The sequence below is a fragment of the Semicossyphus pulcher genome, unplaced genomic scaffold, assembly GCF_022749685.1.
Source record: "Semicossyphus pulcher isolate SPU_LCO1_2020_fin unplaced genomic scaffold, fSemPul1.0.p SCAF_21, whole genome shotgun sequence".
Taxonomy (NCBI): Eukaryota; Metazoa; Chordata; class Actinopteri; order Labriformes; family Labridae; genus Semicossyphus; species Semicossyphus pulcher.
Genome location: NW_027211695.1, coordinates 13,410,472 through 13,437,448, shown reverse-complemented (window position 1 = coordinate 13,437,448; position 26,977 = coordinate 13,410,472). Strand labels below are relative to the sequence as shown.

General features: G+C 53.2%; 33 non-coding genes across 33 annotated transcripts; all 33 read left to right on the top strand.

Moving 5' to 3' along the window:
* The first annotated feature begins 214 nt into the window (after positions 1 to 214).
* LOC138601682 (U1 spliceosomal RNA) lies at positions 215 to 378 on the top strand. The gene has a single exon (XR_011309175.1). It is a non-coding gene; the product is annotated as a U1 spliceosomal RNA (small nuclear RNA).
* Positions 379 to 1,036: 658 nt separating this feature from the next.
* LOC138601590 (U1 spliceosomal RNA) lies at positions 1,037 to 1,200 on the top strand. The gene has a single exon (XR_011309088.1). It is a non-coding gene; the product is annotated as a U1 spliceosomal RNA (small nuclear RNA).
* A 658-nt stretch (positions 1,201 to 1,858) lies between these two features.
* LOC138601341 (U1 spliceosomal RNA) lies at positions 1,859 to 2,022 on the top strand. Its single transcript, XR_011308854.1, has one exon. It is a non-coding gene; the product is annotated as a U1 spliceosomal RNA (small nuclear RNA).
* Positions 2,023 to 2,680: 658 nt separating this feature from the next.
* LOC138601340 (U1 spliceosomal RNA) lies at positions 2,681 to 2,844 on the top strand. Its single transcript, XR_011308853.1, has one exon. It is a non-coding gene; the product is annotated as a U1 spliceosomal RNA (small nuclear RNA).
* Positions 2,845 to 3,502: 658 nt separating this feature from the next.
* On the top strand, positions 3,503 to 3,666 carry LOC138601589 (U1 spliceosomal RNA). Its single transcript, XR_011309087.1, has one exon. It is a non-coding gene; the product is annotated as a U1 spliceosomal RNA (small nuclear RNA).
* A 658-nt stretch (positions 3,667 to 4,324) lies between these two features.
* Positions 4,325 to 4,488, top strand: LOC138601339 (U1 spliceosomal RNA). The gene has a single exon (XR_011308852.1). It is a non-coding gene; the product is annotated as a U1 spliceosomal RNA (small nuclear RNA).
* A 658-nt stretch (positions 4,489 to 5,146) lies between these two features.
* Positions 5,147 to 5,310, top strand: LOC138601338 (U1 spliceosomal RNA). The gene has a single exon (XR_011308851.1). It is a non-coding gene; the product is annotated as a U1 spliceosomal RNA (small nuclear RNA).
* Positions 5,311 to 5,968: 658 nt separating this feature from the next.
* On the top strand, positions 5,969 to 6,132 carry LOC138601576 (U1 spliceosomal RNA). The gene has a single exon (XR_011309075.1). It is a non-coding gene; the product is annotated as a U1 spliceosomal RNA (small nuclear RNA).
* Positions 6,133 to 6,790: 658 nt separating this feature from the next.
* Positions 6,791 to 6,954, top strand: LOC138601602 (U1 spliceosomal RNA). Its single transcript, XR_011309099.1, has one exon. It is a non-coding gene; the product is annotated as a U1 spliceosomal RNA (small nuclear RNA).
* A 658-nt stretch (positions 6,955 to 7,612) lies between these two features.
* On the top strand, positions 7,613 to 7,776 carry LOC138601443 (U1 spliceosomal RNA). The gene has a single exon (XR_011308950.1). It is a non-coding gene; the product is annotated as a U1 spliceosomal RNA (small nuclear RNA).
* Positions 7,777 to 8,435: 659 nt separating this feature from the next.
* LOC138601336 (U1 spliceosomal RNA) lies at positions 8,436 to 8,599 on the top strand. The gene has a single exon (XR_011308849.1). It is a non-coding gene; the product is annotated as a U1 spliceosomal RNA (small nuclear RNA).
* Positions 8,600 to 9,257: 658 nt separating this feature from the next.
* Positions 9,258 to 9,421, top strand: LOC138601335 (U1 spliceosomal RNA). The gene has a single exon (XR_011308848.1). It is a non-coding gene; the product is annotated as a U1 spliceosomal RNA (small nuclear RNA).
* Positions 9,422 to 10,079: 658 nt separating this feature from the next.
* Positions 10,080 to 10,243, top strand: LOC138601626 (U1 spliceosomal RNA). The gene has a single exon (XR_011309122.1). It is a non-coding gene; the product is annotated as a U1 spliceosomal RNA (small nuclear RNA).
* A 658-nt stretch (positions 10,244 to 10,901) lies between these two features.
* On the top strand, positions 10,902 to 11,065 carry LOC138601588 (U1 spliceosomal RNA). The gene has a single exon (XR_011309086.1). It is a non-coding gene; the product is annotated as a U1 spliceosomal RNA (small nuclear RNA).
* Positions 11,066 to 11,723: 658 nt separating this feature from the next.
* Positions 11,724 to 11,887, top strand: LOC138601334 (U1 spliceosomal RNA). Its single transcript, XR_011308847.1, has one exon. It is a non-coding gene; the product is annotated as a U1 spliceosomal RNA (small nuclear RNA).
* Positions 11,888 to 12,545: 658 nt separating this feature from the next.
* LOC138601333 (U1 spliceosomal RNA) lies at positions 12,546 to 12,709 on the top strand. The gene has a single exon (XR_011308846.1). It is a non-coding gene; the product is annotated as a U1 spliceosomal RNA (small nuclear RNA).
* Positions 12,710 to 13,367: 658 nt separating this feature from the next.
* On the top strand, positions 13,368 to 13,531 carry LOC138601332 (U1 spliceosomal RNA). The gene has a single exon (XR_011308845.1). It is a non-coding gene; the product is annotated as a U1 spliceosomal RNA (small nuclear RNA).
* A 658-nt stretch (positions 13,532 to 14,189) lies between these two features.
* On the top strand, positions 14,190 to 14,353 carry LOC138601508 (U1 spliceosomal RNA). The gene has a single exon (XR_011309011.1). It is a non-coding gene; the product is annotated as a U1 spliceosomal RNA (small nuclear RNA).
* Positions 14,354 to 15,011: 658 nt separating this feature from the next.
* LOC138601587 (U1 spliceosomal RNA) lies at positions 15,012 to 15,175 on the top strand. The gene has a single exon (XR_011309085.1). It is a non-coding gene; the product is annotated as a U1 spliceosomal RNA (small nuclear RNA).
* A 658-nt stretch (positions 15,176 to 15,833) lies between these two features.
* On the top strand, positions 15,834 to 15,997 carry LOC138601331 (U1 spliceosomal RNA). The gene has a single exon (XR_011308844.1). It is a non-coding gene; the product is annotated as a U1 spliceosomal RNA (small nuclear RNA).
* Positions 15,998 to 16,655: 658 nt separating this feature from the next.
* Positions 16,656 to 16,819, top strand: LOC138601330 (U1 spliceosomal RNA). Its single transcript, XR_011308843.1, has one exon. It is a non-coding gene; the product is annotated as a U1 spliceosomal RNA (small nuclear RNA).
* A 658-nt stretch (positions 16,820 to 17,477) lies between these two features.
* Positions 17,478 to 17,641, top strand: LOC138601431 (U1 spliceosomal RNA). The gene has a single exon (XR_011308939.1). It is a non-coding gene; the product is annotated as a U1 spliceosomal RNA (small nuclear RNA).
* Positions 17,642 to 18,299: 658 nt separating this feature from the next.
* LOC138601329 (U1 spliceosomal RNA) lies at positions 18,300 to 18,463 on the top strand. Its single transcript, XR_011308842.1, has one exon. It is a non-coding gene; the product is annotated as a U1 spliceosomal RNA (small nuclear RNA).
* Positions 18,464 to 19,121: 658 nt separating this feature from the next.
* LOC138601419 (U1 spliceosomal RNA) lies at positions 19,122 to 19,285 on the top strand. The gene has a single exon (XR_011308928.1). It is a non-coding gene; the product is annotated as a U1 spliceosomal RNA (small nuclear RNA).
* Positions 19,286 to 19,943: 658 nt separating this feature from the next.
* LOC138601328 (U1 spliceosomal RNA) lies at positions 19,944 to 20,107 on the top strand. The gene has a single exon (XR_011308841.1). It is a non-coding gene; the product is annotated as a U1 spliceosomal RNA (small nuclear RNA).
* Positions 20,108 to 20,765: 658 nt separating this feature from the next.
* On the top strand, positions 20,766 to 20,929 carry LOC138601327 (U1 spliceosomal RNA). The gene has a single exon (XR_011308840.1). It is a non-coding gene; the product is annotated as a U1 spliceosomal RNA (small nuclear RNA).
* A 658-nt stretch (positions 20,930 to 21,587) lies between these two features.
* Positions 21,588 to 21,751, top strand: LOC138601407 (U1 spliceosomal RNA). The gene has a single exon (XR_011308917.1). It is a non-coding gene; the product is annotated as a U1 spliceosomal RNA (small nuclear RNA).
* A 658-nt stretch (positions 21,752 to 22,409) lies between these two features.
* On the top strand, positions 22,410 to 22,573 carry LOC138601396 (U1 spliceosomal RNA). The gene has a single exon (XR_011308906.1). It is a non-coding gene; the product is annotated as a U1 spliceosomal RNA (small nuclear RNA).
* A 658-nt stretch (positions 22,574 to 23,231) lies between these two features.
* LOC138601324 (U1 spliceosomal RNA) lies at positions 23,232 to 23,395 on the top strand. The gene has a single exon (XR_011308838.1). It is a non-coding gene; the product is annotated as a U1 spliceosomal RNA (small nuclear RNA).
* A 658-nt stretch (positions 23,396 to 24,053) lies between these two features.
* LOC138601323 (U1 spliceosomal RNA) lies at positions 24,054 to 24,217 on the top strand. The gene has a single exon (XR_011308837.1). It is a non-coding gene; the product is annotated as a U1 spliceosomal RNA (small nuclear RNA).
* A 658-nt stretch (positions 24,218 to 24,875) lies between these two features.
* LOC138601606 (U1 spliceosomal RNA) lies at positions 24,876 to 25,039 on the top strand. The gene has a single exon (XR_011309103.1). It is a non-coding gene; the product is annotated as a U1 spliceosomal RNA (small nuclear RNA).
* Positions 25,040 to 25,697: 658 nt separating this feature from the next.
* On the top strand, positions 25,698 to 25,861 carry LOC138601306 (U1 spliceosomal RNA). Its single transcript, XR_011308821.1, has one exon. It is a non-coding gene; the product is annotated as a U1 spliceosomal RNA (small nuclear RNA).
* A 658-nt stretch (positions 25,862 to 26,519) lies between these two features.
* Positions 26,520 to 26,683, top strand: LOC138601305 (U1 spliceosomal RNA). The gene has a single exon (XR_011308820.1). It is a non-coding gene; the product is annotated as a U1 spliceosomal RNA (small nuclear RNA).
* The last annotated feature ends 294 nt before the right edge of the window (positions 26,684 to 26,977 follow it).

The following is a 26,977-nucleotide window of genomic DNA, read 5'->3' as shown; positions in this document are numbered from 1 at the left end:
ATTAATGCTGGGAGAAGGAAACAAAGGGACAGAGCGTGTGTGCCGCACACCCTGGTCAAATTGCAGCAGTGTTTTGAACTTTTCAGCAACTTTGGTAGCAGGTGAAGGTGAGCTAATGCTAAAGGCCCCCAACTCGGGGATTATGCGTGCTGGGCACCGTCAGCCAGGGGGCCGTGTCTGGGAGTGAGTCCCCTGTCTCTGACGCTTCCAACTCATACTTACCTGGCAGGGGAGATACCATGATCAAGAAGGTGGTTCACCCAGGGCGAGGCTCAGCCATTGCACTGCGGCTGTGCTGACCACTGCGAATTCCCCAAATGTGGGAATCTCGACTGCATAATTTGTGGTAGTGGGGGACTGCGTTCGCGCTCTCCCCTGATCGTTGTGTTGAAGGAAAGAGAAAAAAAAGGAGTCCTCCTCGGCTGTGCCTGTGCTGCGCGTTTTCCCGACTGGTGAGTCAGCGTGTTTGTGGGCGTGTTCATTTAGAGGCCTCGGGTTACTTTTGCAGTTAGTCCAGAAAGTGGCAGCCTTGCTGTGCAGAGATGTCTGATGTACGCTGTGAAGCCGCGGTCGCGATGGCAGCAAGAAGTGGGTGCGGCCCTTTGGAGGGGACAGAATGAATTGCGTGTCCTCCTCTCCGAGATTGTTCTGTCTTTGTGGAAGAAATGTGCTCTGGACATTCTTCCCTCGCTGGCATGCTTAGGTTTTAGGCTTGTGCGCGGTTGCTGGACGGTGTTTGCTTTCTCAGAGACAGAAACGGCTTGCCGAGTAGCTATTCCGAGTTGTGTTGTGTCTTTTTTTAATCTCTTTTTTGCTAGAGCAATTAATGCTGGGAGAAGGAAACAAAGGGACAGAGCGTGTGTGCCGCACACCCTGGTCAAATTGCAGCAGTGTTTTGAACTTTTCAGCAACTTTGGTAGCAGGTGAAGGTGAGCTAATGCTAAAGGCCCCCAACTCGGGGATTATGCGTGCTGGGCACCGTCAGCCAGGGGGCCGTGTCTGGGAGTGAGTCCCCTGTCTCTGACGCTTCCAACTCATACTTACCTGGCAGGGGAGATACCACGATCAAGAAGGTGGTTCACCCAGGGCGAGGCTCAGCCATTGCACTGCGGCTGTGCTGACCGCTGCGAATTCCCCAAATGTGGGAACCTCGACTGCATAATTTGTGGTAGTGGGGGACTGCGTTCGCGCTCTCCCCTGATCGTTGTGTTGAAGGAAAGAGAAAAAAAAGGAGTCCTCCTCGGCTGTACCTGTGCTGCGCGTTTTCCCGACTGGTGAGTCAGCGTGTTTGTGGGCGTGTTCATTTAGAGGCCTCGGGTTACTTTTGCGGTTAGTCCAGAAAGTGGCAGCCTTGCTGTGCAGAGATGTCTGATGTACGCTGTGAAGCCGCGGTCGCGATGGCAGCAAGAAGTGGGTGCGGCCCTTTGGAGGGGACAGAATGAATTGCGTGTCCTCCTCTCCGAGATTGTTCTGTCTTTGTGGAAGAAATGTGCTCTGGACATTCTTCCCTCGCTGGCATGCTTAGGTTTTAGGCTTGTGCGCGGTTGCTGGACGGTGTTTGCTTTCTCAGAGACAGAAACGGCTTGCCGAGTAGCTATTCCGAGTTGTGTTGTGTCTTTTTTTAATCTCTTTTTTGCTAGAGCAATTAATGCTGGGAGAAGGAAACAAAGGGACAGAGCGTGTGTGCCGCACACCCTGGTCAAATTGCAGCAGTGTTTTGAACTTTTCAGCAACTTTGGTAGCAGGTGAAGGTGAGCTAATGCTAAAGGCCCCCAACTCGGGGATTATGCGTGCTGGGCACCGTCAGCCAGGGGGCCGTGTCTGGGAGTGAGTCCCCTGTCTCTGACGCTTCCAACTCATACTTACCTGGCAGGGGAGATACCATGATCAAGAAGGTGGTTCACCCAGGGCGAGGCTCAGCCATTGCACTGCGGCTGTGCTGACCGCTGCGAATTCCCCAAATGTGGGAATCTCGACTGCATAATTTGTGGTAGTGGGGGACTGCGTTCGCGCTCTCCCCTGATCGTTGTGTTGAAGGAAAGAGAAAAAAAAGGAGTCCTCCTCGGCTGTGCCTGTGCTGCGCGTTTTCCCGACTGGTGAGTCAGCGTGTTTGTGGGCGTGTTCATTTAGAGGCCTCGGGTTACTTTTGCGGTTAGTCCAGAAAGTGGCAGCCTTGCTGTGCAGAGATGTCTGATGTACGCTGTGAAGCCGCGGTCGCGATGGCAGCAAGAAGTGGGTGCGGCCCTTTGGAGGGGACAGAATGAATTGCGTGTCCTCCTCTCCGAGATTGTTCTGTCTTTGTGGAAGAAATGTGCTCTGGACATTCTTCCCTCGCTGGCATGCTTAGGTTTTAGGCTTGTGCGCGGTTGCTGGACGGTGTTTGCTTTCTCAGAGACAGAAACGGCTTGCCGAGTAGCTATTCCGAGTTGTGTTGTGTCTTTTTTTAATCTCTTTTTTGCTAGAGCAATTAATGCTGGGAGAAGGAAACAAAGGGACAGAGCGTGTGTGCCGCACACCCTGGTCAAATTGCAGCAGTGTTTTGAACTTTTCAGCAACTTTGGTAGCAGGTGAAGGTGAGCTAATGCTAAAGGCCCCCAACTCGGGGATTATGCGTGCTGGGCACCGTCAGCCAGGGGGCCGTGTCTGGGAGTGAGTCCCCTGTCTCTGACGCTTCCAACTCATACTTACCTGGCAGGGGAGATACCATGATCAAGAAGGTGGTTCACCCAGGGCGAGGCTCAGCCATTGCACTGCGGCTGTGCTGACCGCTGCGAATTCCCCAAATGTGGGAATCTCGACTGCATAATTTGTGGTAGTGGGGGACTGCGTTCGCGCTCTCCCCTGATCGTTGTGTTGAAGGAAAGAGAAAAAAAAGGAGTCCTCCTCGGCTGTGCCTGTGCTGCGCGTTTTCCCGACTGGTGAGTCAGCGTGTTTGTGGGCGTGTTCATTTAGAGGCCTCGGGTTACTTTTGCGGTTAGTCCAGAAAGTGGCAGCCTTGCTGTGCAGAGATGTCTGATGTACGCTGTGAAGCCGCGGTCGCGATGGCAGCAAGAAGTGGGTGCGGCCCTTTGGAGGGGACAGAATGAATTGCGTGTCCTCCTCTCCGAGATTGTTCTGTCTTTGTGGAAGAAATGTGCTCTGGACATTCTTCCCTCGCTGGCATGCTTAGGTTTTAGGCTTGTGCGCGGTTGCTGGACGGTGTTTGCTTTCTCAGAGACAGAAACGGCTTGCCGAGTAGCTATTCCGAGTTGTGTTGTGTCTTTTTTTAATCTCTTTTTTGCTAGAGCAATTAATGCTGGGAGAAGGAAACAAAGGGACAGAGCGTGTGTGCCGCACACCCTGGTCAAATTGCAGCAGTGTTTTGAACTTTTCAGCAACTTTGGTAGCAGGTGAAGGTGAGCTAATGCTAAAGGCCCCCAACTCGGGGATTATGCGTGCTGGGCACCGTCAGCCAGGGGGCCGTGTCTGGGAGTGAGTCCCCTGTCTCTGACGCTTCCAACTCATACTTACCTGGCAGGGGAGATACCACGATCAAGAAGGTGGTTCACCCAGGGCGAGGCTCAGCCATTGCACTGCGGCTGTGCTGACCGCTGCGAATTCCCCAAATGTGGGAACCTCGACTGCATAATTTGTGGTAGTGGGGGACTGCGTTCGCGCTCTCCCCTGATCGTTGTGTTGAAGGAAAGAGAAAAAAAAGGAGTCCTCCTCGGCTGTACCTGTGCTGCGCGTTTTCCCGACTGGTGAGTCAGCGTGTTTGTGGGCGTGTTCATTTAGAGGCCTCGGGTTACTTTTGCGGTTAGTCCAGAAAGTGGCAGCCTTGCTGTGCAGAGATGTCTGATGTACGCTGTGAAGCCGCGGTCGCGATGGCAGCAAGAAGTGGGTGCGGCCCTTTGGAGGGGACAGAATGAATTGCGTGTCCTCCTCTCCGAGATTGTTCTGTCTTTGTGGAAGAAATGTGCTCTGGACATTCTTCCCTCGCTGGCATGCTTAGGTTTTAGGCTTGTGCGCGGTTGCTGGACGGTGTTTGCTTTCTCAGAGACAGAAACGGCTTGCCGAGTAGCTATTCCGAGTTGTGTTGTGTCTTTTTTTAATCTCTTTTTTGCTAGAGCAATTAATGCTGGGAGAAGGAAACAAAGGGACAGAGCGTGTGTGCCGCACACCCTGGTCAAATTGCAGCAGTGTTTTGAACTTTTCAGCAACTTTGGTAGCAGGTGAAGGTGAGCTAATGCTAAAGGCCCCCAACTCGGGGATTATGCGTGCTGGGCACCGTCAGCCAGGGGGCCGTGTCTGGGAGTGAGTCCCCTGTCTCTGACGCTTCCAACTCATACTTACCTGGCAGGGGAGATACCATGATCAAGAAGGTGGTTCACCCAGGGCGAGGCTCAGCCATTGCACTGCGGCTGTGCTGACCGCTGCGAATTCCCCAAATGTGGGAATCTCGACTGCATAATTTGTGGTAGTGGGGGACTGCGTTCGCGCTCTCCCCTGATCGTTGTGTTGAAGGAAAGAGAAAAAAAAGGAGTCCTCCTCGGCTGTGCCTGTGCTGCGCGTTTTCCCGACTGGTGAGTCAGCGTGTTTGTGGGCGTGTTCATTTAGAGGCCTCGGGTTACTTTTGCGGTTAGTCCAGAAAGTGGCAGCCTTGCTGTGCAGAGATGTCTGATGTACGCTGTGAAGCCGCGGTCGCGATGGCAGCAAGAAGTGGGTGCGGCCCTTTGGAGGGGACAGAATGAATTGCGTGTCCTCCTCTCCGAGATTGTTCTGTCTTTGTGGAAGAAATGTGCTCTGGACATTCTTCCCTCGCTGGCATGCTTAGGTTTTAGGCTTGTGCGCGGTTGCTGGACGGTGTTTGCTTTCTCAGAGACAGAAACGGCTTGCCGAGTAGCTATTCCGAGTTGTGTTGTGTCTTTTTTTAATCTCTTTTTTGCTAGAGCAATTAATGCTGGGAGAAGGAAACAAAGGGACAGAGCGTGTGTGCCGCACACCCTGGTCAAATTGCAGCAGTGTTTTGAACTTTTCAGCAACTTTGGTAGCAGGTGAAGGTGAGCTAATGCTAAAGGCCCCCAACTCGGGGATTATGCGTGCTGGGCACCGTCAGCCAGGGGGCCGTGTCTGGGAGTGAGTCCCCTGTCTCTGACGCTTCCAACTCATACTTACCTGGCAGGGGAGATACCATGATCAAGAAGGTGGTTCACCCAGGGCGAGGCTCAGCCATTGCACTGCGGCTGTGCTGACCGCTGCGAATTCCCCAAATGTGGGAATCTCGACTGCATAATTTGTGGTAGTGGGGGACTGCGTTCGCGCTCTCCCCTGATCGTTGTGTTGAAGGAAAGAGAAAAAAAAGGAGTCCTCCTCGGCTGTGCCTGTGCTGCGCGTTTTCCCGACTGGTGAGTCAGCGTGTTTGTGGGCGTGTTCATTTAGAGGCCTCGGGTTACTTTTGCGGTTAGTCCAGAAAGTGGCAGCCTTGCTGTGCAGAGATGTCTGATGTACGCTGTGAAGCCGCGGTCGCGATGGCAGCAAGAAGTGGGTGCGGCCCTTTGGAGGGGACAGAATGAATTGCGTGTCCTCCTCTCCGAGATTGTTCTGTCTTTGTGGAAGAAATGTGCTCTGGACATTCTTCCCTCGCTGGCATGCTTAGGTTTTAGGCTTGTGCGCGGTTGCTGGACGGTGTTTGCTTTCTCAGAGACAGAAACGGCTTGCCGAGTAGCTATTCCGAGTTGTGTTGTGTCTTTTTTTAATCTCTTTTTTGCTAGAGCAATTAATGCTGGGAGAAGGAAACAAAGGGACAGAGCGTGTGTGCCGCACACCCTGGTCAAATTGCAGCAGTGTTTTGAACTTTTCAGTAACTTTGGTAGCAGGTGAAGGTGAGCTAATGCTAAAGGCCCCCAACTCGGGGATTATGCGTGCTGGGCACCGTCAGCCAGGGGGCCGTGTCTGGGAGTGAGTCCCCTGTCTCTGACGCTTCCAACTCATACTTACCTGGCAGGGGAGATACCATGATCAAGAAGGTGGTTCACCCAGGGCGAGGCTCAGCCATTGCACTGCGGCTGTGCTGACCGCTGCGAATTCCCCAAATGTGGCAATCTCGACTGCATAATTTGTGGTAGTGGGGGACTGCGTTCGCGCTCTCCCCTGATCGTTGTGTTGAAGGAAAGAGAAAAAAAAGGAGTCCTCCTCGGCTGTGCCTGTGCTGCGCGTTTTCCCGACTGGTGAGTCAGCGTGTTTGTGGGCGTGTTCATTTAGAGGCCTCGGGTTACTTTTGCGGTTAGTCCAGAAAGTGGCAGCCTTGCTGTGCAGAGATGTCTGATGTACGCTGTGAAGCCGCGGTCGCGATGGCAGCAAGAAGTGGGTGCGGCCCTTTGGAGGGGACAGAATGAATTGCGTGTCCTCCTCTCCGAGATTGTTCTGTCTTTGTGGAAGAAATGTGCTCTGGACATTCTTCCCTCGCTGGCATGCTTAGGTTTTAGGCTTGTGCGCGGTTGCTGGACGGTGTTTGCTTTCTCAGAGACAGAAACGGCTTGCCGAGTAGCTATTCCGAGTTGTGTTGTGTCTTTTTTTAATCTCTTTTTTGCTAGAGCAATTAATGCTGGGAGAAGGAAACAAAGGGACAGAGCGTGTGTGCCGCACACCCTGGTCAAATTGCAGCAGTGTTTTGAACTTTTCAGCAACTTTGGTAGCAGGTGAAGGTGAGCTAATGCTAAAGGCCCCCAACTCGGGGATTATGCGTGCTGGGCACCGTCAGCCAGGGGGCCGTGTCTGGGAGTGAGTCCCCTGTCTCTGACGCTTCCAACTCATATTTACCTGGCAGGGGAGATACCATGATCAAGAAGGTGGTTCACCCAGGGCGAGGCTCAGCCATTGCACTGCGGCTGTGCTGACCGCTGCGAATTCCCCAAATGTGGGAATCTCGACTGCATAATTTGTGGTAGTGGGGGACTGCGTTCGCGCTCTCCCCTGATCGTTGTGTTGAAGGAAAGAGAAAAAAAAGGAGTCCTCCTCGGCTGTGCCTGTGCTGCGCGTTTTCCCGACTGGTGAGTCAGCGTGTTTGTGGGCGTGTTCATTTAGAGGCCTCGGGTTACTTTTGCAGTTAGTCCAGAAAGTGGCAGCCTTGCTGTGCAGAGATGTCTGATGTACGCTGTGAAGCCGCGGTCGCGATGGCAGCAAGAAGTGGGTGCGGCCCTTTGGAGGGGACAGAATGAATTGCGTGTCCTCCTCTCCGAGATTGTTCTGTCTTTGTGGAAGAAATGTGCTCTGGACATTCTTCCCTCGCTGGCATGCTTAGGTTTTAGGCTTGTGCGCGGTTGCTGGACGGTGTTTGCTTTCTCAGAGACAGAAACGGCTTGCCGAGTAGCTATTCCGAGTTGTGTTGTGTCTTTTTTTAATCTCTTTTTTGCTAGAGCAATTAATGCTGGGAGAAGGAAACAAAGGGACAGAGCGTGTGTGCCGCACACCCTGGTCAAATTGCAGCAGTGTTTTGAACTTTTCAGCAACTTTGGTAGCAGGTGAAGGTGAGCTAATGCTAAAGGCCCCCAACTCGGGGATTATGCGTGCTGGGCACCGTCAGCCAGGGGGCCGTGTCTGGGAGTGAGTCCCCTGTCTCTGACGCTTCCAACTCATACTTACCTGGCAGGGGAGATACCACGATCAAGAAGGTGGTTCACCCAGGGCGAGGCTCAGCCATTGCACTGCGGCTGTGCTGACCGCTGCGAATTCCCCAAATGTGGGAATCTCGACTGCATAATTTGTGGTAGTGGGGGACTGCGTTCGCGCTCTCCCCTGATCGTTGTGTTGAAGGAAAGAGGAAAAAAAAGGAGTCCTCCTCGGCTGTGCCTGTGCTGCGCGTTTTCCCGACTGGTGAGTCAGCGTGTTTGTGGGCGTGTTCATTTAGAGGCCTCGGGTTACTTTTGCGGTTAGTCCAGAAAGTGGCAGCCTTGCTGTGCAGAGATGTCTGATGTACGCTGTGAAGCCGCGGTCGCGATGGCAGCAAGAAGTGGGTGCGGCCCTTTGGAGGGGACAGAATGAATTGCGTGTCCTCCTCTCCGAGATTGTTCTGTCTTTGTGGAAGAAATGTGCTCTGGACATTCTTCCCTCGCTGGCATGCTTAGGTTTTAGGCTTGTGCGCGGTTGCTGGACGGTGTTTGCTTTCTCAGAGACAGAAACGGCTTGCCGAGTAGCTATTCCGAGTTGTGTTGTGTCTTTTTTTAATCTCTTTTTTGCTAGAGCAATTAATGCTGGGAGAAGGAAACAAAGGGACAGAGCGTGTGTGCCGCACACCCTGGTCAAATTGCAGCAGTGTTTTGAACTTTTCAGCAACTTTGGTAGCAGGTGAAGGTGAGCTAATGCTAAAGGCCCCCAACTCGGGGATTATGCGTGCTGGGCACCGTCAGCCAGGGGGCCGTGTCTGGGAGTGAGTCCCCTGTCTCTGACGCTTCCAACTCATACTTACCTGGCAGGGGAGATACCATGATCAAGAAGGTGGTTCACCCAGGGCGAGGCTCAGCCATTGCACTGCGGCTGTGCTGACCGCTGCGAATTCCCCAAATGTGGGAATCTCGACTGCATAATTTGTGGTAGTGGGGGACTGCGTTCGCGCTCTCCCCTGATCGTTGTGTTGAAGGAAAGAGAAAAAAAAGGAGTCCTCCTCGGCTGTGCCTGTGCTGCGCGTTTTCCCGACTGGTGAGTCAGCGTGTTTGTGGGCGTGTTCATTTAGAGGCCTCGGGTTACTTTTGCGGTTAGTCCAGAAAGTGGCAGCCTTGCTGTGCAGAGATGTCTGATGTACGCTGTGAAGCCGCGGTCGCGATGGCAGCAAGAAGTGGGTGCGGCCCTTTGGAGGGGACAGAATGAATTGCGTGTCCTCCTCTCCGAGATTGTTCTGTCTTTGTGGAAGAAATGTGCTCTGGACATTCTTCCCTCGCTGGCATGCTTAGGTTTTAGGCTTGTGCGCGGTTGCTGGACGGTGTTTGCTTTCTCAGAGACAGAAACGGCTTGCCGAGTAGCTATTCCGAGTTGTGTTGTGTCTTTTTTTAATCTCTTTTTTGCTAGAGCAATTAATGCTGGGAGAAGGAAACAAAGGGACAGAGCGTGTGTGCCGCACACCCTGGTCAAATTGCAGCAGTGTTTTGAACTTTTCAGCAACTTTGGTAGCAGGTGAAGGTGAGCTAATGCTAAAGGCCCCCAACTCGGGGATTATGCGTGCTGGGCACCGTCAGCCAGGGGGCCGTGTCTGGGAGTGAGTCCCCTGTCTCTGACGCTTCCAACTCATACTTACCTGGCAGGGGAGATACCATGATCAAGAAGGTGGTTCACCCAGGGCGAGGCTCAGCCATTGCACTGCGGCTGTGCTGACCGCTGCGAATTCCCCAAATGTGGGAATCTCGACTGCATAATTTGTGGTAGTGGGGGACTGCGTTCGCGCTCTCCCCTGATCGTTGTGTTGAAGGAAAGAGAAAAAAAAGGAGTCCTCCTCGGCTGTGCCTGTGCTGCGCGTTTTCCCGACTGGTGAGTCAGCGTGTTTGTGGGCGTGTTCATTTAGAGGCCTCGGGTTACTTTTGCGGTTAGTCCAGAAAGTGGCAGCCTTGCTGTGCAGAGATGTCTGATGTACGCTGTGAAGCCGCGGTCGCGATGGCAGCAAGAAGTGGGTGCGGCCCTTTGGAGGGGACAGAATGAATTGCGTGTCCTCCTCTCCGAGATTGTTCTGTCTTTGTGGAAGAAATGTGCTCTGGACATTCTTCCCTCGCTGGCATGCTTAGGTTTTAGGCTTGTGCGCGGTTGCTGGACGGTGTTTGCTTTCTCAGAGACAGAAACGGCTTGCCGAGTAGCTATTCCGAGTTGTGTTGTGTCTTTTTTTAATCTCTTTTTTGCTAGAGCAATTAATGCTGGGAGAAGGAAACAAAGGGACAGAGCGTGTGTGCCGCACACCCTGGTCAAATTGCAGCAGTGTTTTGAACTTTTCAGCAACTTTGGTAGCAGGTGAAGGTGAGCTAATGCTAAAGGCCCCCAACTCGGGGATTATGCGTGCTGGGCACCGTCAGCCAGGGGGCCGTGTCTGGGAGTGAGTCCCCTGTCTCTGACGCTTCCAACTCATACTTACCTGGCAGGGGAGATACCATGATCAAGAAGGTGGTTCACCCAGGGCGAGGCTCAGCCATTGCACTGCGGCTGTGCTGACCACTGCGAATTCCCCAAATGTGGGAATCTCGACTGCATAATTTGTGGTAGTGGGGGACTGCGTTCGCGCTCTCCCCTGATCGTTGTGTTGAAGGAAAGAGAAAAAAAAGGAGTCCTCCTCGGCTGTGCCTGTGCTGCGCGTTTTCCCGACTGGTGAGTCAGCGTGTTTGTGGGCGTGTTCATTTAGAGGCCTCGGGTTACTTTTGCAGTTAGTCCAGAAAGTGGCAGCCTTGCTGTGCAGAGATGTCTGATGTACGCTGTGAAGCCGCGGTCGCGATGGCAGCAAGAAGTGGGTGCGGCCCTTTGGAGGGGACAGAATGAATTGCGTGTCCTCCTCTCCGAGATTGTTCTGTCTTTGTGGAAGAAATGTGCTCTGGACATTCTTCCCTCGCTGGCATGCTTAGGTTTTAGGCTTGTGCGCGGTTGCTGGACGGTGTTTGCTTTCTCAGAGACAGAAACGGCTTGCCGAGTAGCTATTCCGAGTTGTGTTGTGTCTTTTTTTAATCTCTTTTTTGCTAGAGCAATTAATGCTGGGAGAAGGAAACAAAGGGACAGAGCGTGTGTGCCGCACACCCTGGTCAAATTGCAGCAGTGTTTTGAACTTTTCAGCAACTTTGGTAGCAGGTGAAGGTGAGCTAATGCTAAAGGCCCCCAACTCGGGGATTATGCGTGCTGGGCACCGTCAGCCAGGGGGCCGTGTCTGGGAGTGAGTCCCCTGTCTCTGACGCTTCCAACTCATACTTACCTGGCAGGGGAGATACCACGATCAAGAAGGTGGTTCACCCAGGGCGAGGCTCAGCCATTGCACTGCGGCTGTGCTGACCGCTGCGAATTCCCCAAATGTGGGAACCTCGACTGCATAATTTGTGGTAGTGGGGGACTGCGTTCGCGCTCTCCCCTGATCGTTGTGTTGAAGGAAAGAGAAAAAAAAGGAGTCCTCCTCGGCTGTACCTGTGCTGCGCGTTTTCCCGACTGGTGAGTCAGCGTGTTTGTGGGCGTGTTCATTTAGAGGCCTCGGGTTACTTTTGCGGTTAGTCCAGAAAGTGGCAGCCTTGCTGTGCAGAGATGTCTGATGTACGCTGTGAAGCCGCGGTCGCGATGGCAGCAAGAAGTGGGTGCGGCCCTTTGGAGGGGACAGAATGAATTGCGTGTCCTCCTCTCCGAGATTGTTCTGTCTTTGTGGAAGAAATGTGCTCTGGACATTCTTCCCTCGCTGGCATGCTTAGGTTTTAGGCTTGTGCGCGGTTGCTGGACGGTGTTTGCTTTCTCAGAGACAGAAACGGCTTGCCGAGTAGCTATTCCGAGTTGTGTTGTGTCTTTTTTTAATCTCTTTTTTGCTAGAGCAATTAATGCTGGGAGAAGGAAACAAAGGGACAGAGCGTGTGTGCCGCACACCCTGGTCAAATTGCAGCAGTGTTTTGAACTTTTCAGCAACTTTGGTAGCAGGTGAAGGTGAGCTAATGCTAAAGGCCCCCAACTCGGGGATTATGCGTGCTGGGCACCGTCAGCCAGGGGGCCGTGTCTGGGAGTGAGTCCCCTGTCTCTGACGCTTCCAACTCATACTTACCTGGCAGGGGAGATACCATGATCAAGAAGGTGGTTCACCCAGGGCGAGGCTCAGCCATTGCACTGCGGCTGTGCTGACCGCTGCGAATTCCCCAAATGTGGGAATCTCGACTGCATAATTTGTGGTAGTGGGGGACTGCGTTCGCGCTCTCCCCTGATCGTTGTGTTGAAGGAAAGAGAAAAAAAAGGAGTCCTCCTCGGCTGTGCCTGTGCTGCGCGTTTTCCCGACTGGTGAGTCAGCGTGTTTGTGGGCGTGTTCATTTAGAGGCCTCGGGTTACTTTTGCGGTTAGTCCAGAAAGTGGCAGCCTTGCTGTGCAGAGATGTCTGATGTACGCTGTGAAGCCGCGGTCGCGATGGCAGCAAGAAGTGGGTGCGGCCCTTTGGAGGGGACAGAATGAATTGCGTGTCCTCCTCTCCGAGATTGTTCTGTCTTTGTGGAAGAAATGTGCTCTGGACATTCTTCCCTCGCTGGCATGCTTAGGTTTTAGGCTTGTGCGCGGTTGCTGGACGGTGTTTGCTTTCTCAGAGACAGAAACGGCTTGCCGAGTAGCTATTCCGAGTTGTGTTGTGTCTTTTTTTAATCTCTTTTTTGCTAGAGCAATTAATGCTGGGAGAAGGAAACAAAGGGACAGAGCGTGTGTGCCGCACACCCTGGTCAAATTGCAGCAGTGTTTTGAACTTTTCAGCAACTTTGGTAGCAGGTGAAGGTGAGCTAATGCTAAAGGCCCCCAACTCGGGGATTATGCGTGCTGGGCACCGTCAGCCAGGGGGCCGTGTCTGGGAGTGAGTCCCCTGTCTCTGACGCTTCCAACTCATACTTACCTGGCAGGGGAGATACCATGATCAAGAAGGTGGTTCACCCAGGGCGAGGCTCAGCCATTGCACTGCGGCTGTGCTGACCGCTGCGAATTCCCCAAATGTGGGAATCTCGACTGCATAATTTGTGGTAGTGGGGGACTGCGTTCGCGCTCTCCCCTGATCGTTGTGTTGAAGGAAAGAGAAAAAAAAGGAGTCCTCCTCGGCTGTGCCTGTGCTGCGCGTTTTCCCGACTGGTGAGTCAGCGTGTTTGTGGGCGTGTTCATTTAGAGGCCTCGGGTTACTTTTGCGGTTAGTCCAGAAAGTGGCAGCCTTGCTGTGCAGAGATGTCTGATGTACGCTGTGAAGCCGCGGTCGCGATGGCAGCAAGAAGTGGGTGCGGCCCTTTGGAGGGGACAGAATGAATTGCGTGTCCTCCTCTCCGAGATTGTTCTGTCTTTGTGGAAGAAATGTGCTCTGGACATTCTTCCCTCGCTGGCATGCTTAGGTTTTAGGCTTGTGCGCGGTTGCTGGACGGTGTTTGCTTTCTCAGAGACAGAAACGGCTTGCCGAGTAGCTATTCCGAGTTGTGTTGTGTCTTTTTTTAATCTCTTTTTTGCTAGAGCAATTAATGCTGGGAGAAGGAAACAAAGGGACAGAGCGTGTGTGCCGCACACCCTGGTCAAATTGCAGCAGTGTTTTGAACTTTTCAGCAACTTTGGTAGCAGGTGAAGGTGAGCTAATGCTAAAGGCCCCCAACTCGGGGATTATGCGTGCTGGGCACCGTCAGCCAGGGGGCCGTGTCTGGGAGTGAGTCCCCTGTCTCTGACGCTTCCAACTCATACTTACCTGGCAGGGGAGATACCATGATCAAGAAGGTGGTTCACCCAGGGCGAGGCTCAGCCATTGCACTGCGGCTGTGCTGACCGCTGCGAATTCCCCAAATGTGGGAATCTCGACTGCATAATTTGTGGTAGTGGGGGACTGCGTTCGCGCTCTCCCCTGATCGTTGTGTTGAAGGAAAGAGAAAAAAAAGGAGTCCTCCTCGGCTGTGCCTGTGCTGCGCGTTTTCCCGACTGGTGAGTCAGCGTGTTTGTGGGCGTGTTCATTTAGAGGCCTCGGGTTACTTTTGCGGTTAGTCCAGAAAGTGGCAGCCTTGCTGTGCAGAGATGTCTGATGTACGCTGTGAAGCCGCGGTCGCGATGGCAGCAAGAAGTGGGTGCGGCCCTTTGGAGGGGACAGAATGAATTGCGTGTCCTCCTCTCCGAGATTGTTCTGTCTTTGTGGAAGAAATGTGCTCTGGACATTCTTCCCTCGCTGGCATGCTTAGGTTTTAGGCTTGTGCGCGGTTGCTGGACGGTGTTTGCTTTCTCAGAGACAGAAACGGCTTGCCGAGTAGCTATTCCGAGTTGTGTTGTGTCTTTTTTTAATCTCTTTTTTGCTAGAGCAATTAATGCTGGGAGAAGGAAACAAAGGGACAGAGCGTGTGTGCCGCACACCCTGGTCAAATTGCAGCAGTGTTTTGAACTTTTCAGCAACTTTGGTAGCAGGTGAAGGTGAGCTAATGCTAAAGGCCCCCAACTCGGGGATTATGCGTGCTGGGCACCGTCAGCCAGGGGGCCGTGTCTGGGAGTGAGTCCCCTGTCTCTGACGCTTCCAACTCATACTTACCTGGCAGGGGAGATACCATGATCAAGAAGGTGGTTCACCCAGGGCGAGGCTCAGCCATTGCACTGCGGCTGTGCTGACCACTGCGAATTCCCCAAATGTGGGAATCTCGACTGCATAATTTGTGGTAGTGGGGGACTGCGTTCGCGCTCTCCCCTGATCGTTGTGTTGAAGGAAAGAGAAAAAAAAGGAGTCCTCCTCGGCTGTGCCTGTGCTGCGCGTTTTCCCGACTGGTGAGTCAGCGTGTTTGTGGGCGTGTTCATTTAGAGGCCTCGGGTTACTTTTGCAGTTAGTCCAGAAAGTGGCAGCCTTGCTGTGCAGAGATGTCTGATGTACGCTGTGAAGCCGCGGTCGCGATGGCAGCAAGAAGTGGGTGCGGCCCTTTGGAGGGGACAGAATGAATTGCGTGTCCTCCTCTCCGAGATTGTTCTGTCTTTGTGGAAGAAATGTGCTCTGGACATTCTTCCCTCGCTGGCATGCTTAGGTTTTAGGCTTGTGCGCGGTTGCTGGACGGTGTTTGCTTTCTCAGAGACAGAAACGGCTTGCCGAGTAGCTATTCCGAGTTGTGTTGTGTCTTTTTTTAATCTCTTTTTTGCTAGAGCAATTAATGCTGGGAGAAGGAAACAAAGGGACAGAGCGTGTGTGCCGCACACCCTGGTCAAATTGCAGCAGTGTTTTGAACTTTTCAGCAACTTTGGTAGCAGGTGAAGGTGAGCTAATGCTAAAGGCCCCCAACTCGGGGATTATGCGTGCTGGGCACCGTCAGCCAGGGGGCCGTGTCTGGGAGTGAGTCCCCTGTCTCTGACGCTTCCAACTCATACTTACCTGGCAGGGGAGATACCACGATCAAGAAGGTGGTTCACCCAGGGCGAGGCTCAGCCATTGCACTGCGGCTGTGCTGACCGCTGCGAATTCCCCAAATGTGGGAACCTCGACTGCATAATTTGTGGTAGTGGGGGACTGCGTTCGCGCTCTCCCCTGATCGTTGTGTTGAAGGAAAGAGAAAAAAAAGGAGTCCTCCTCGGCTGTACCTGTGCTGCGCGTTTTCCCGACTGGTGAGTCAGCGTGTTTGTGGGCGTGTTCATTTAGAGGCCTCGGGTTACTTTTGCGGTTAGTCCAGAAAGTGGCAGCCTTGCTGTGCAGAGATGTCTGATGTACGCTGTGAAGCCGCGGTCGCGATGGCAGCAAGAAGTGGGTGCGGCCCTTTGGAGGGGACAGAATGAATTGCGTGTCCTCCTCTCCGAGATTGTTCTGTCTTTGTGGAAGAAATGTGCTCTGGACATTCTTCCCTCGCTGGCATGCTTAGGTTTTAGGCTTGTGCGCGGTTGCTGGACGGTGTTTGCTTTCTCAGAGACAGAAACGGCTTGCCGAGTAGCTATTCCGAGTTGTGTTGTGTCTTTTTTTAATCTCTTTTTTGCTAGAGCAATTAATGCTGGGAGAAGGAAACAAAGGGACAGAGCGTGTGTGCCGCACACCCTGGTCAAATTGCAGCAGTGTTTTGAACTTTTCAGCAACTTTGGTAGCAGGTGAAGGTGAGCTAATGCTAAAGGCCCCCAACTCGGGGATTATGCGTGCTGGGCACCGTCAGCCAGGGGGCCGTGTCTGGGAGTGAGTCCCCTGTCTCTGACGCTTCCAACTCATACTTACCTGGCAGGGGAGATACCATGATCAAGAAGGTGGTTCACCCAGGGCGAGGCTCAGCCATTGCACTGCGGCTGTGCTGACCGCTGCGAATTCCCCAAATGTGGGAATCTCGACTGCATAATTTGTGGTAGTGGGGGACTGCGTTCGCGCTCTCCCCTGATCGTTGTGTTGAAGGAAAGAGAAAAAAAAGGAGTCCTCCTCGGCTGTGCCTGTGCTGCGCGTTTTCCCGACTGGTGAGTCAGCGTGTTTGTGGGCGTGTTCATTTAGAGGCCTCGGGTTACTTTTGCGGTTAGTCCAGAAAGTGGCAGCCTTGCTGTGCAGAGATGTCTGATGTACGCTGTGAAGCCGCGGTCGCGATGGCAGCAAGAAGTGGGTGCGGCCCTTTGGAGGGGACAGAATGAATTGCGTGTCCTCCTCTCCGAGATTGTTCTGTCTTTGTGGAAGAAATGTGCTCTGGACATTCTTCCCTCGCTGGCATGCTTAGGTTTTAGGCTTGTGCGCGGTTGCTGGACGGTGTTTGCTTTCTCAGAGACAGAAACGGCTTGCCGAGTAGCTATTCCGAGTTGTGTTGTGTCTTTTTTTAATCTCTTTTTTGCTAGAGCAATTAATGCTGGGAGAAGGAAACAAAGGGACAGAGCGTGTGTGCCGCACACCCTGGTCAAATTGCAGCAGTGTTTTGAACTTTTCAGCAACTTTGGTAGCAGGTGAAGGTGAGCTAATGCTAAAGGCCCCCAACTCGGGGATTATGCGTGCTGGGCACCGTCAGCCAGGGGGCCGTGTCTGGGAGTGAGTCCCCTGTCTCTGACGCTTCCAACTCATACTTACCTGGCAGGGGAGATACCATGATCAAGAAGGTGGTTCACCCAGGGCGAGGCTCAGCCATTGCACTGCGGCTGTGCTGACCGCTGCGAATTCCCCAAATGTGGGAATCTCGACTGCATAATTTGTGGTAGTGGGGGACTGCGTTCGCGCTCTCCCCTGATCGTTGTGTTGAAGGAAAGAGAAAAAAAAGGAGTCCTCCTCGGCTGTGCCTGTGCTGCGCGTTTTCCCGACTGGTGAGTCAGCGTGTTTGTGGGCGTGTTCATTTAGAGGCCTCGGGTTACTTTTGCGGTTAGTCCAGAAAGTGGCAGCCTTGCTGTGCAGAGATGTCTGATGTACGCTGTGAAGCCGCGGTCGCGATGGCAGCAAGAAGTGGGTGCGGCCCTTTGGAGGGGACAGAATGAATTGCGTGTCCTCCTCTCCGAGATTGTTCTGTCTTTGTGGAAGAAATGTGCTCTGGACATTCTTCCCTCGCTGGCATGCTTAGGTTTTAGGCTTGTGCGCGGTTGCTGGACGGTGTTTGCTTTCTCAGAGACAGAAACGGCTTGCCGAGTAGCTATTCCGAGTTGTGTTGTGTCTTTTTTTAATCTCTTTTTTGCTAGAGCAATTAATGCTGGGAGAAGGAAACAAAGGGACAGAGCGTGTGTGCCGCACACCCTGGTCAAATTGCAGCAGTGTTTTGAACTTTTCAGCAACTTTGGTAGCAGGTGAAGGTGAGCTAATGCTAAAGGCCCCCAACTCGGGGATTATGCGTGCTGGGCACCGTCAGCCAGGGGGCCGTGTCTGGGAGTGAGTCCCCTGTCTCTGACGCTTCCAACTCATACTTACCTGGCAGGGGAGATACCACGATCAAGAAGGTGGTTCACCCAGGGCGAGGCTCAGCCATTGCACTGCGGCTGTGCTGACCGCTGCGAATTCCCCAAATGTGGGAATCTCGACTGCATAATTTGTGGTAGTGGGGGACTGCGTTCGCGCTCTCCCCTGATCGTTGTGTTGAAGGAAAGAGAAAAAAAAGGAGTCCTCCTCGGCTGTGCCTGTGCTGCGCGTTTTCCCGACTGGTGAGTCAGCGTGTTTGTGGGCGTGTTCATTTAGAGGCCTCGGGTTACTTTTGCGGTTAGTCCAGAAAGTGGCAGCCTTGCTGTGCAGAGATGTCTGATGTACGCTGTGAAGCCGCGGTCGCGATGGCAGCAAGAAGTGGGTGCGGCCCTTTGGAGGGGACAGAATGAATTGCGTGTCCTCCTCTCCGAGATTGTTCTGTCTTTGTGGAAGAAATGTGCTCTGGACATTCTTCCCTCGCTGGCATGCTTAGGTTTTAGGCTTGTGCGCGGTTGCTGGACGGTGTTTGCTTTCTCAGAGACAGAAACGGCTTGCCGAGTAGCTATTCCGAGTTGTGTTGTGTCTTTTTTTAATCTCTTTTTTGCTAGAGCAATTAATGCTGGGAGAAGGAAACAAAGGGACAGAGCGTGTGTGCCGCACACCCTGGTCAAATTGCAGCAGTGTTTTGAACTTTTCAGCAACTTTGGTAGCAGGTGAAGGTGAGCTAATGCTAAAGGCCCCCAACTCGGGGATTATGCGTGCTGGGCACCGTCAGCCAGGGGGCCGTGTCTGGGAGTGAGTCCCCTGTCTCTGACGCTTCCAACTCATACTTACCTGGCAGGGGAGATACCATGATCAAGAAGGTGGTTCACCCAGGGCGAGGCTCAGCCATTGCACTGCGGCTGTGCTGACCGCTGCGAATTCCCCAAATGTGGGAATCTCGACTGCATAATTTGTGGTAGTGGGGGACTGCGTTCGCGCTCTCCCCTGATCGTTGTGTTGAAGGAAAGAGAAAAAAAAGGAGTCCTCCTCGGCTGTGCCTGTGCTGCGCGTTTTCCCGACTGGTGAGTCAGCGTGTTTGTGGGCGTGTTCATTTAGAGGCCTCGGGTTACTTTTGCAGTTAGTCCAGAAAGTGGCAGCCTTGCTGTGCAGAGATGTCTGATGTACGCTGTGAAGCCGCGGTCGCGATGGCAGCAAGAAGTGGGTGCGGCCCTTTGGAGGGGACAGAATGAATTGCGTGTCCTCCTCTCCGAGATTGTTCTGTCTTTGTGGAAGAAATGTGCTCTGGACATTCTTCCCTCGCTGGCATGCTTAGGTTTTAGGCTTGTGCGCGGTTGCTGGACGGTGTTTGCTTTCTCAGAGACAGAAACGGCTTGCCGAGTAGCTATTCCGAGTTGTGTTGTGTCTTTTTTTAATCTCTTTTTTGCTAGAGCAATTAATGCTGGGAGAAGGAAACAAAGGGACAGAGCGTGTGTGCCGCACACCCTGGTCAAATTGCAGCAGTGTTTTGAACTTTTCAGCAACTTTGGTAGCAGGTGAAGGTGAGCTAATGCTAAAGGCCCCCAACTCGGGGATTATGCGTGCTGGGCACCGTCAGCCAGGGGGCCGTGTCTGGGAGTGAGTCCCCTGTCTCTGACGCTTCCAACTCATACTTACCTGGCAGGGGAGATACCACGATCAAGAAGGTGGTTCACCCAGGGCGAGGCTCAGCCATTGCACTGCGGCTGTGCTGACCGCTGCGAATTCCCCAAATGTGGGAATCTCGACTGCATAATTTGTGGTAGTGGGGGACTGCGTTCGCGCTCTCCCCTGATCGTTGTGTTGAAGGAAAGAGAAAAAAAAGGAGTCCTCCTCGGCTGTGCCTGTGCTGCGCGTTTTCCCGACTGGTGAGTCAGCGTGTTTGTGGGCGTGTTCATTTAGAGGCCTCGGGTTACTTTTGCGGTTAGTCCAGAAAGTGGCAGCCTTGCTGTGCAGAGATGTCTGATGTACGCTGTGAAGCCGCGGTCGCGATGGCAGCAAGAAGTGGGTGCGGCCCTTTGGAGGGGACAGAATGAATTGCGTGTCCTCCTCTCCGAGATTGTTCTGTCTTTGTGGAAGAAATGTGCTCTGGACATTCTTCCCTCGCTGGCATGCTTAGGTTTTAGGCTTGTGCGCGGTTGCTGGACGGTGTTTGCTTTCTCAGAGACAGAAACGGCTTGCCGAGTAGCTATTCCGAGTTGTGTTGTGTCTTTTTTTAATCTCTTTTTTGCTAGAGCAATTAATGCTGGGAGAAGGAAACAAAGGGACAGAGCGTGTGTGCCGCACACCCTGGTCAAATTGCAGCAGTGTTTTGAACTTTTCAGCAACTTTGGTAGCAGGTGAAGGTGAGCTAATGCTAAAGGCCCCCAACTCGGGGATTATGCGTGCTGGGCACCGTCAGCCAGGGGGCCGTGTCTGGGAGTGAGTCCCCTGTCTCTGACGCTTCCAACTCATACTTACCTGGCAGGGGAGATACCATGATCAAGAAGGTGGTTCACCCAGGGCGAGGCTCAGCCATTGCACTGCGGCTGTGCTGACCGCTGCGAATTCCCCAAATGTGGGAATCTCGACTGCATAATTTGTGGTAGTGGGGGACTGCGTTCGCGCTCTCCCCTGATCGTTGTGTTGAAGGAAAGAGAAAAAAAAGGAGTCCTCCTCGGCTGTGCCTGTGCTGCGCGTTTTCCCGACTGGTGAGTCAGCGTGTTTGTGGGCGTGTTCATTTAGAGGCCTCGGGTTACTTTTGCGGTTAGTCCAGAAAGTGGCAGCCTTGCTGTGCAGAGATGTCTGATGTACGCTGTGAAGCCGCGGTCGCGATGGCAGCAAGAAGTGGGTGCGGCCCTTTGGAGGGGACAGAATGAATTGCGTGTCCTCCTCTCCGAGATTGTTCTGTCTTTGTGGAAGAAATGTGCTCTGGACATTCTTCCCTCGCTGGCATGCTTAGGTTTTAGGCTTGTGCGCGGTTGCTGGACGGTGTTTGCTTTCTCAGAGACAGAAACGGCTTGCCGAGTAGCTATTCCGAGTTGTGTTGTGTCTTTTTTTAATCTCTTTTTTGCTAGAGCAATTAATGCTGGGAGAAGGAAACAAAGGGACAGAGCGTGTGTGCCGCACACCCTGGTCAAATTGCAGCAGTGTTTTGAACTTTTCAGCAACTTTGGTAGCAGGTGAAGGTGAGCTAATGCTAAAGGCCCCCAACTCGGGGATTATGCGTGCTGGGCACCGTCAGCCAGGGGGCCGTGTCTGGGAGTGAGTCCCCTGTCTCTGACGCTTCCAACTCATACTTACCTGGCAGGGGAGATACCATGATCAAGAAGGTGGTTCACCCAGGGCGAGGCTCAGCCATTGCACTGCGGCTGTGCTGACCGCTGCGAATTCCCCAAATGTGGGAATCTCGACTGCATAATTTGTGGTAGTGGGGGACTGCGTTCGCGCTCTCCCCTGATCGTTGTGTTGAAGGAAAGAGAAAAAAAAGGAGTCCTCCTCGGCTGTGCCTGTGCTGCGCGTTTTCCCGACTGGTGAGTCAGCGTGTTTGTGGGCGTGTTCATTTAGAGGCCTCGGGTTACTTTTGCGGTTAGTCCAGAAAGTGGCAGCCTTGCTGTGCAGAGATGTCTGATGTACGCTGTGAAGCCGCGGTCGCGATGGCAGCAAGAAGTGGGTGCGGCCCTTTGGAGGGGACAGAATGAATTGCGTGTCCTCCTCTCCGAGATTGTTCTGTCTTTGTGGAAGAAATGTGCTCTGGACATTCTTCCCTCGCTGGCATGCTTAGGTTTTAGGCTTGTGCGCGGTTGCTGGACGGTGTTTGCTTTCTCAGAGACAGAAACGGCTTGCCGAGTAGCTATTCCGAGTTGTGTTGTGTCTTTTTTTAATCTCTTTTTTGCTAGAGCAATTAATGCTGGGAGAAGGAAACAAAGGGACAGAGCGTGTGTGCCGCACACCCTGGTCAAATTGCAGCAGTGTTTTGAACTTTTCAGCAACTTTGGTAGCAGGTGAAGGTGAGCTAATGCTAAAGGCCCCCAACTCGGGGATTATGCGTGCTGGGCACCGTCAGCCAGGGGGCCGTGTCTGGGAGTGAGTCCCCTGTCTCTGACGCTTCCAACTCATACTTACCTGGCAGGGGAGATACCACGATCAAGAAGGTGGTTCACCCAGGGCGAGGCTCAGCCATTGCACTGCGGCTGTGCTGACCGCTGCGAATTCCCCAAATGTGGGAATCTCGACTGCATAATTTGTGGTAGTGGGGGACTGCGTTCGCGCTCTCCCCTGATCGTTGTGTTGAAGGAAAGAGAAAAAAAAGGAGTCCTCCTCGGCTGTGCCTGTGCTGCGCGTTTTCCCGACTGGTGAGTCAGCGTGTTTGTGGGCGTGTTCATTTAGAGGCCTCGGGTTACTTTTGCGGTTAGTCCAGAAAGTGGCAGCCTTGCTGTGCAGAGATGTCTGATGTACGCTGTGAAGCCGCGGTCGCGATGGCAGCAAGAAGTGGGTGCGGCCCTTTGGAGGGGACAGAATGAATTGCGTGTCCTCCTCTCCGAGATTGTTCTGTCTTTGTGGAAGAAATGTGCTCTGGACATTCTTCCCTCGCTGGCATGCTTAGGTTTTAGGCTTGTGCGCGGTTGCTGGACGGTGTTTGCTTTCTCAGAGACAGAAACGGCTTGCCGAGTAGCTATTCCGAGTTGTGTTGTGTCTTTTTTTAATCTCTTTTTTGCTAGAGCAATTAATGCTGGGAGAAGGAAACAAAGGGACAGAGCGTGTGTGCCGCACACCCTGGTCAAATTGCAGCAGTGTTTTGAACTTTTCAGCAACTTTGGTAGCAGGTGAAGGTGAGCTAATGCTAAAGGCCCCCAACTCGGGGATTATGCGTGCTGGGCACCGTCAGCCAGGGGGCCGTGTCTGGGAGTGAGTCCCCTGTCTCTGACGCTTCCAACTCATACTTACCTGGCAGGGGAGATACCACGATCAAGAAGGTGGTTCACCCAGGGCGAGGCTCAGCCATTGCACTGCGGCTGTGCTGACCGCTGCGAATTCCCCAAATGTGGGAATCTCGACTGCATAATTTGTGGTAGTGGGGGACTGCGTTCGCGCTCTCCCCTGATCGTTGTGTTGAAGGAAAGAGAAAAAAAAGGAGTCCTCCTCGGCTGTGCCTGTGCTGCACGTTTTCCCGACTGGTGAGTCAGCGTGTTTGTGGGCGTGTTCATTTAGAGGCCTCGGGTTACTTTTGCGGTTAGTCCAGAAAGTGGCAGCCTTGCTGTGCAGAGATGTCTGATGTACGCTGTGAAGCCGCGGTCGCGATGGCAGCAAGAAGTGGGTGCGGCCCTTTGGAGGGGACAGAATGAATTGCGTGTCCTCCTCTCCGAGATTGTTCTGTCTTTGTGGAAGAAATGTGCTCTGGACATTCTTCCCTCGCTGGCATGCTTAGGTTTTAGGCTTGTGCGCGGTTGCTGGACGGTGTTTGCTTTCTCAGAGACAGAAACGGCTTGCCGAGTAGCTATTCCGAGTTGTGTTGTGTCTTTTTTTAATCTCTTTTTTGCTAGAGCAATTAATGCTGGGAGAAGGAAACAAAGGGACAGAGCGTGTGTGCCGCACACCCTGGTCAAATTGCAGCAGTGTTTTGAACTTTTCAGCAACTTTGGTAGCAGGTGAAGGTGAGCTAATGCTAAAGGCCCCCAACTCGGGGATTATGCGTGCTGGGCACCGTCAGCCAGGGGGCCGTGTCTGGGAGTGAGTCCCCTGTCTCTGACGCTTCCAACTCATACTTACCTGGCAGGGGAGATACCATGATCAAGAAGGTGGTTCACCCAGGGCGAGGCTCAGCCATTGCACTGCGGCTGTGCTGACCGCTGCGAATTCCCCAAATGTGGGAATCTCGACTGCATAATTTGTGGTAGTGGGGGACTGCGTTCGCGCTCTCCCCTGATCGTTGTGTTGAAGGAAAGAGAAAAAAAAGGAGTCCTCCTCGGCTGTGCCTGTGCTGCGCGTTTTCCCGACTGGTGAGTCAGCGTGTTTGTGGGCGTGTTCATTTAGAGGCCTCGGGTTACTTTTGCGGTTAGTCCAGAAAGTGGCAGCCTTGCTGTGCAGAGATGTCTGATGTACGCTGTGAAGCCGCGGTCGCGATGGCAGCAAGAAGTGGGTGCGGCCCTTTGGAGGGGACAGAATGAATTGCGTGTCCTCCTCTCCGAGATTGTTCTGTCTTTGTGGAAGAAATGTGCTCTGGACATTCTTCCCTCGCTGGCATGCTTAGGTTTTAGGCTTGTGCGCGGTTGCTGGACGGTGTTTGCTTTCTCAGAGACAGAAACGGCTTGCCGAGTAGCTATTCCGAGTTGTGTTGTGTCTTTTTTTAATCTCTTTTTTGCTAGAGCAATTAATGCTGGGAGAAGGAAACAAAGGGACAGAGCGTGTGTGCCGCACACCTTGGTCAAATTGCAGCAGTGTTTTGAACTTTTCAGCAACTTTGGTAGCAGGTGAAGGTGAGCTAATGCTAAAGGCCCCCAACTCGGGGATTATGCGTGCTGGGCACCGTCAGCCAGGGGGCCGTGTCTGGGAGTGAGTCCCCTGTCTCTGACGCTTCCAACTCATACTTACCTGGCAGGGGAGATACCATGATCAAGAAGGTGGTTCACCCAGGGCGAGGCTCAGCCATTGCACTGCGGCTGTGCTGACCGCTGCGAATTCCCCAAATGTGGGAATCTCGACTGCATAATTTGTGGTAGTGGGGGACTGCGTTCGCGCTCTCCCCTGATCGTTGTGTTGAAGGAAAGAGAAAAAAAAGGAGTCCTCCTCGGCTGTGCCTGTGCTGCGCGTTTTCCCGACTGGTGAGTCAGCGTGTTTGTGGGCGTGTTCATTTAGAGGCCTCGGGTTACTTTTGCGGTTAGTCCAGAAAGTGGCAGCCTTGCTGTGCAGAGATGTCTGATGTACGCTGTGAAGCCGCGGTCGCGATGGCAGCAAGAAGTGGGTGCGGCCCTTTGGAGGGGACAGAATGAATTGCGTGTCCTCCTCTCCGAGATTGTTCTGTCTTTGTGGAAGAAATGTGCTCTGGACATTCTTCCCTCGCTGGCATGCTTAGGTTTTAGGCTTGTGCGCGGTTGCTGGACGGTGTTTGCTTTCTCAGAGACAGAAACGGCTTGCCGAGTAGCTATTCCGAGTTGTGTTGTGTCTTTTTTTAATCTCTTTTTTGCTAGAGCAATTAATGCTGGGAGAAGGAAACAAAGGGACAGAGCGTGTGTGCCGCACACCCTGGTCAAATTGCAGCAGTGTTTTGAACTTTTCAGCAACTTTGGTAGCAGGTGAAGGTGAGCTAATGCTAAAGGCCCCCAACTCGGGGATTATGCGTGCTGGGCACCGTCAGCCAGGGGGCCGTGTCTGGGAGTGAGTCCCCTGTCTCTGACGCTTCCAACTCATACTTACCTGGCAGGGGAGATACCATGATCAAGAAGGTGGTTCACCCAGGGCGAGGCTCAGCCATTGCACTGCGGCTGTGCTGACCGCTGCGAATTCCCCAAATGTGGGAATCTCGACTGCATAATTTGTGGTAGTGGGGGACTGCGTTCGCGCTCTCCTCTGATCGTTGTGTTGAAGGAAAGAGAAAAAAAAGGAGTCCTCCTCGGCTGTGCCTGTGCTGCGCGTTTTCCCGACTGGTGAGTCAGCGTGTTTGTGGGCGTGTTCATTTAGAGGCCTCGGGTTACTTTTGCAGTTAGTCCAGAAAGTGGCAGCCTTGCTGTGCAGAGATGTCTGATGTACGCTGTGAAGCCGCGGTCGCGATGGCAGCAAGAAGTGGGTGCGGCCCTTTGGAGGGGACAGAATGAATTGCGTGTCCTCCTCTCCGAGATTGTTCTGTCTTTGTGGAAGAAATGTGCTCTGGACATTCTTCCCTCGCTGGCATGCTTAGGTTTTAGGCTTGTGCGCGGTTGCTGGACGGTGTTTGCTTTCTCAGAGACAGAAACGGCTTGCCGAGTAGCTATTCCGAGTTGTGTTGTGTCTTTTTTTAATCTCTTTTTTGCTAGAGCAATTAATGCTGGGAGAAGGAAACAAAGGGACAGAGCGTGTGTGCCGCACACCCTGGTCAAATTGCAGCAGTGTTTTGAACTTTTCAGCAACTTTGGTAGCAGGTGAAGGTGAGCTAATGCTAAAGGCCCCCAACTCGGGGATTATGCGTGCTGGGCACCGTCAGCCAGGGGGCCGTGTCTGGGAGTGAGTCCCCTGTCTCTGACGCTTCCAACTCATACTTACCTGGCAGGGGAGATACCACGATCAAGAAGGTGGTTCACCCAGGGCGAGGCTCAGCCATTGCACTGCGGCTGTGCTGACCGCTGCGAATTCCCCAAATGTGGGAATCTCGACTGCATAATTTTTGGTAGTGGGGGACTGCGTTCGCGCTCTCCCCTGATCGTTGTGTTGAAGGAAAGAGAAAAAAAAGGAGTCCTCCTCGGCTGTGCCTGTGCTGCGCGTTTTCCCGACTGGTGAGTCAGCGTGTTTGTGGGCGTGTTCATTTAGAGGCCTCGGGTTACTTTTGCGGTTAGTCCAGAAAGTGGCAGCCTTGCTGTGCAGAGATGTCTGATGTACGCTGTGAAGCCGCGGTCGCGATGGCAGCAAGAAGTGGGTGCGGCCCTTTGGAGGGGACAGAATGAATTGCGTGTCCTCCTCTCCGAGATTGTTCTGTCTTTGTGGAAGAAATGTGCTCTGGACATTCTTCCCTCGCTGGCATGCTTAGGTTTTAGGCTTGTGCGCGGTTGCTGGACGGTGTTTGCTTTCTCAGAGACAGAAACGGCTTGCCGAGTAGCTATTCCGAGTTGTGTTGTGTCTTTTTTTAATCTCTTTTTTGCTAGAGCAATTAATGCTGGGAGAAGGAAACAAAGGGACAGAGCGTGTGTGCCGCACACCCTGGTCAAATTGCAGCAGTGTTTTGAACTTTTCAGCAACTTTGGTAGCAGGTGAAGGTGAGCTAATGCTAAAGGCCCCCAACTCGGGGATTATGCGTGCTGGGCACCGTCAGCCAGGGGGCCGTGTCTGGGAGTGAGTCCCCTGTCTCTGACGCTTCCAACTCATACTTACCTGGCAGGGGAGATACCACGATCAAGAAGGTGGTTCACCCAGGGCGAGGCTCAGCCATTGCACTGCGGCTGTGCTGACCGCTGCGAATTCCCCAAATGTGGGAATCTCGACTGCATAATTTTTGGTAGTGGGGGACTGCGTTCGCGCTCTCCCCTGATCGTTGTGTTGAAGGAAAGAGAAAAAAAAGGAGTCCTCCTCGGCTGTGCCTGTGCTGCGCGTTTTCCCGACTGGTGAGTCAGCGTGTTTGTGGGCGTGTTCATTTAGAGGCCTCGGGTTACTTTTGCGGTTAGTCCAGAAAGTGGCAGCCTTGCTGTGCAGAGATGTCTGATGTACGCTGTGAAGCCGCGGTCGCGATGGCAGCAAGAAGTGGGTGCGGCCCTTTGGAGGGGACAGAATGAATTGCGTGTCCTCCTCTCCGAGATTGTTCTGTCTTTGTGGAAGAAATGTGCT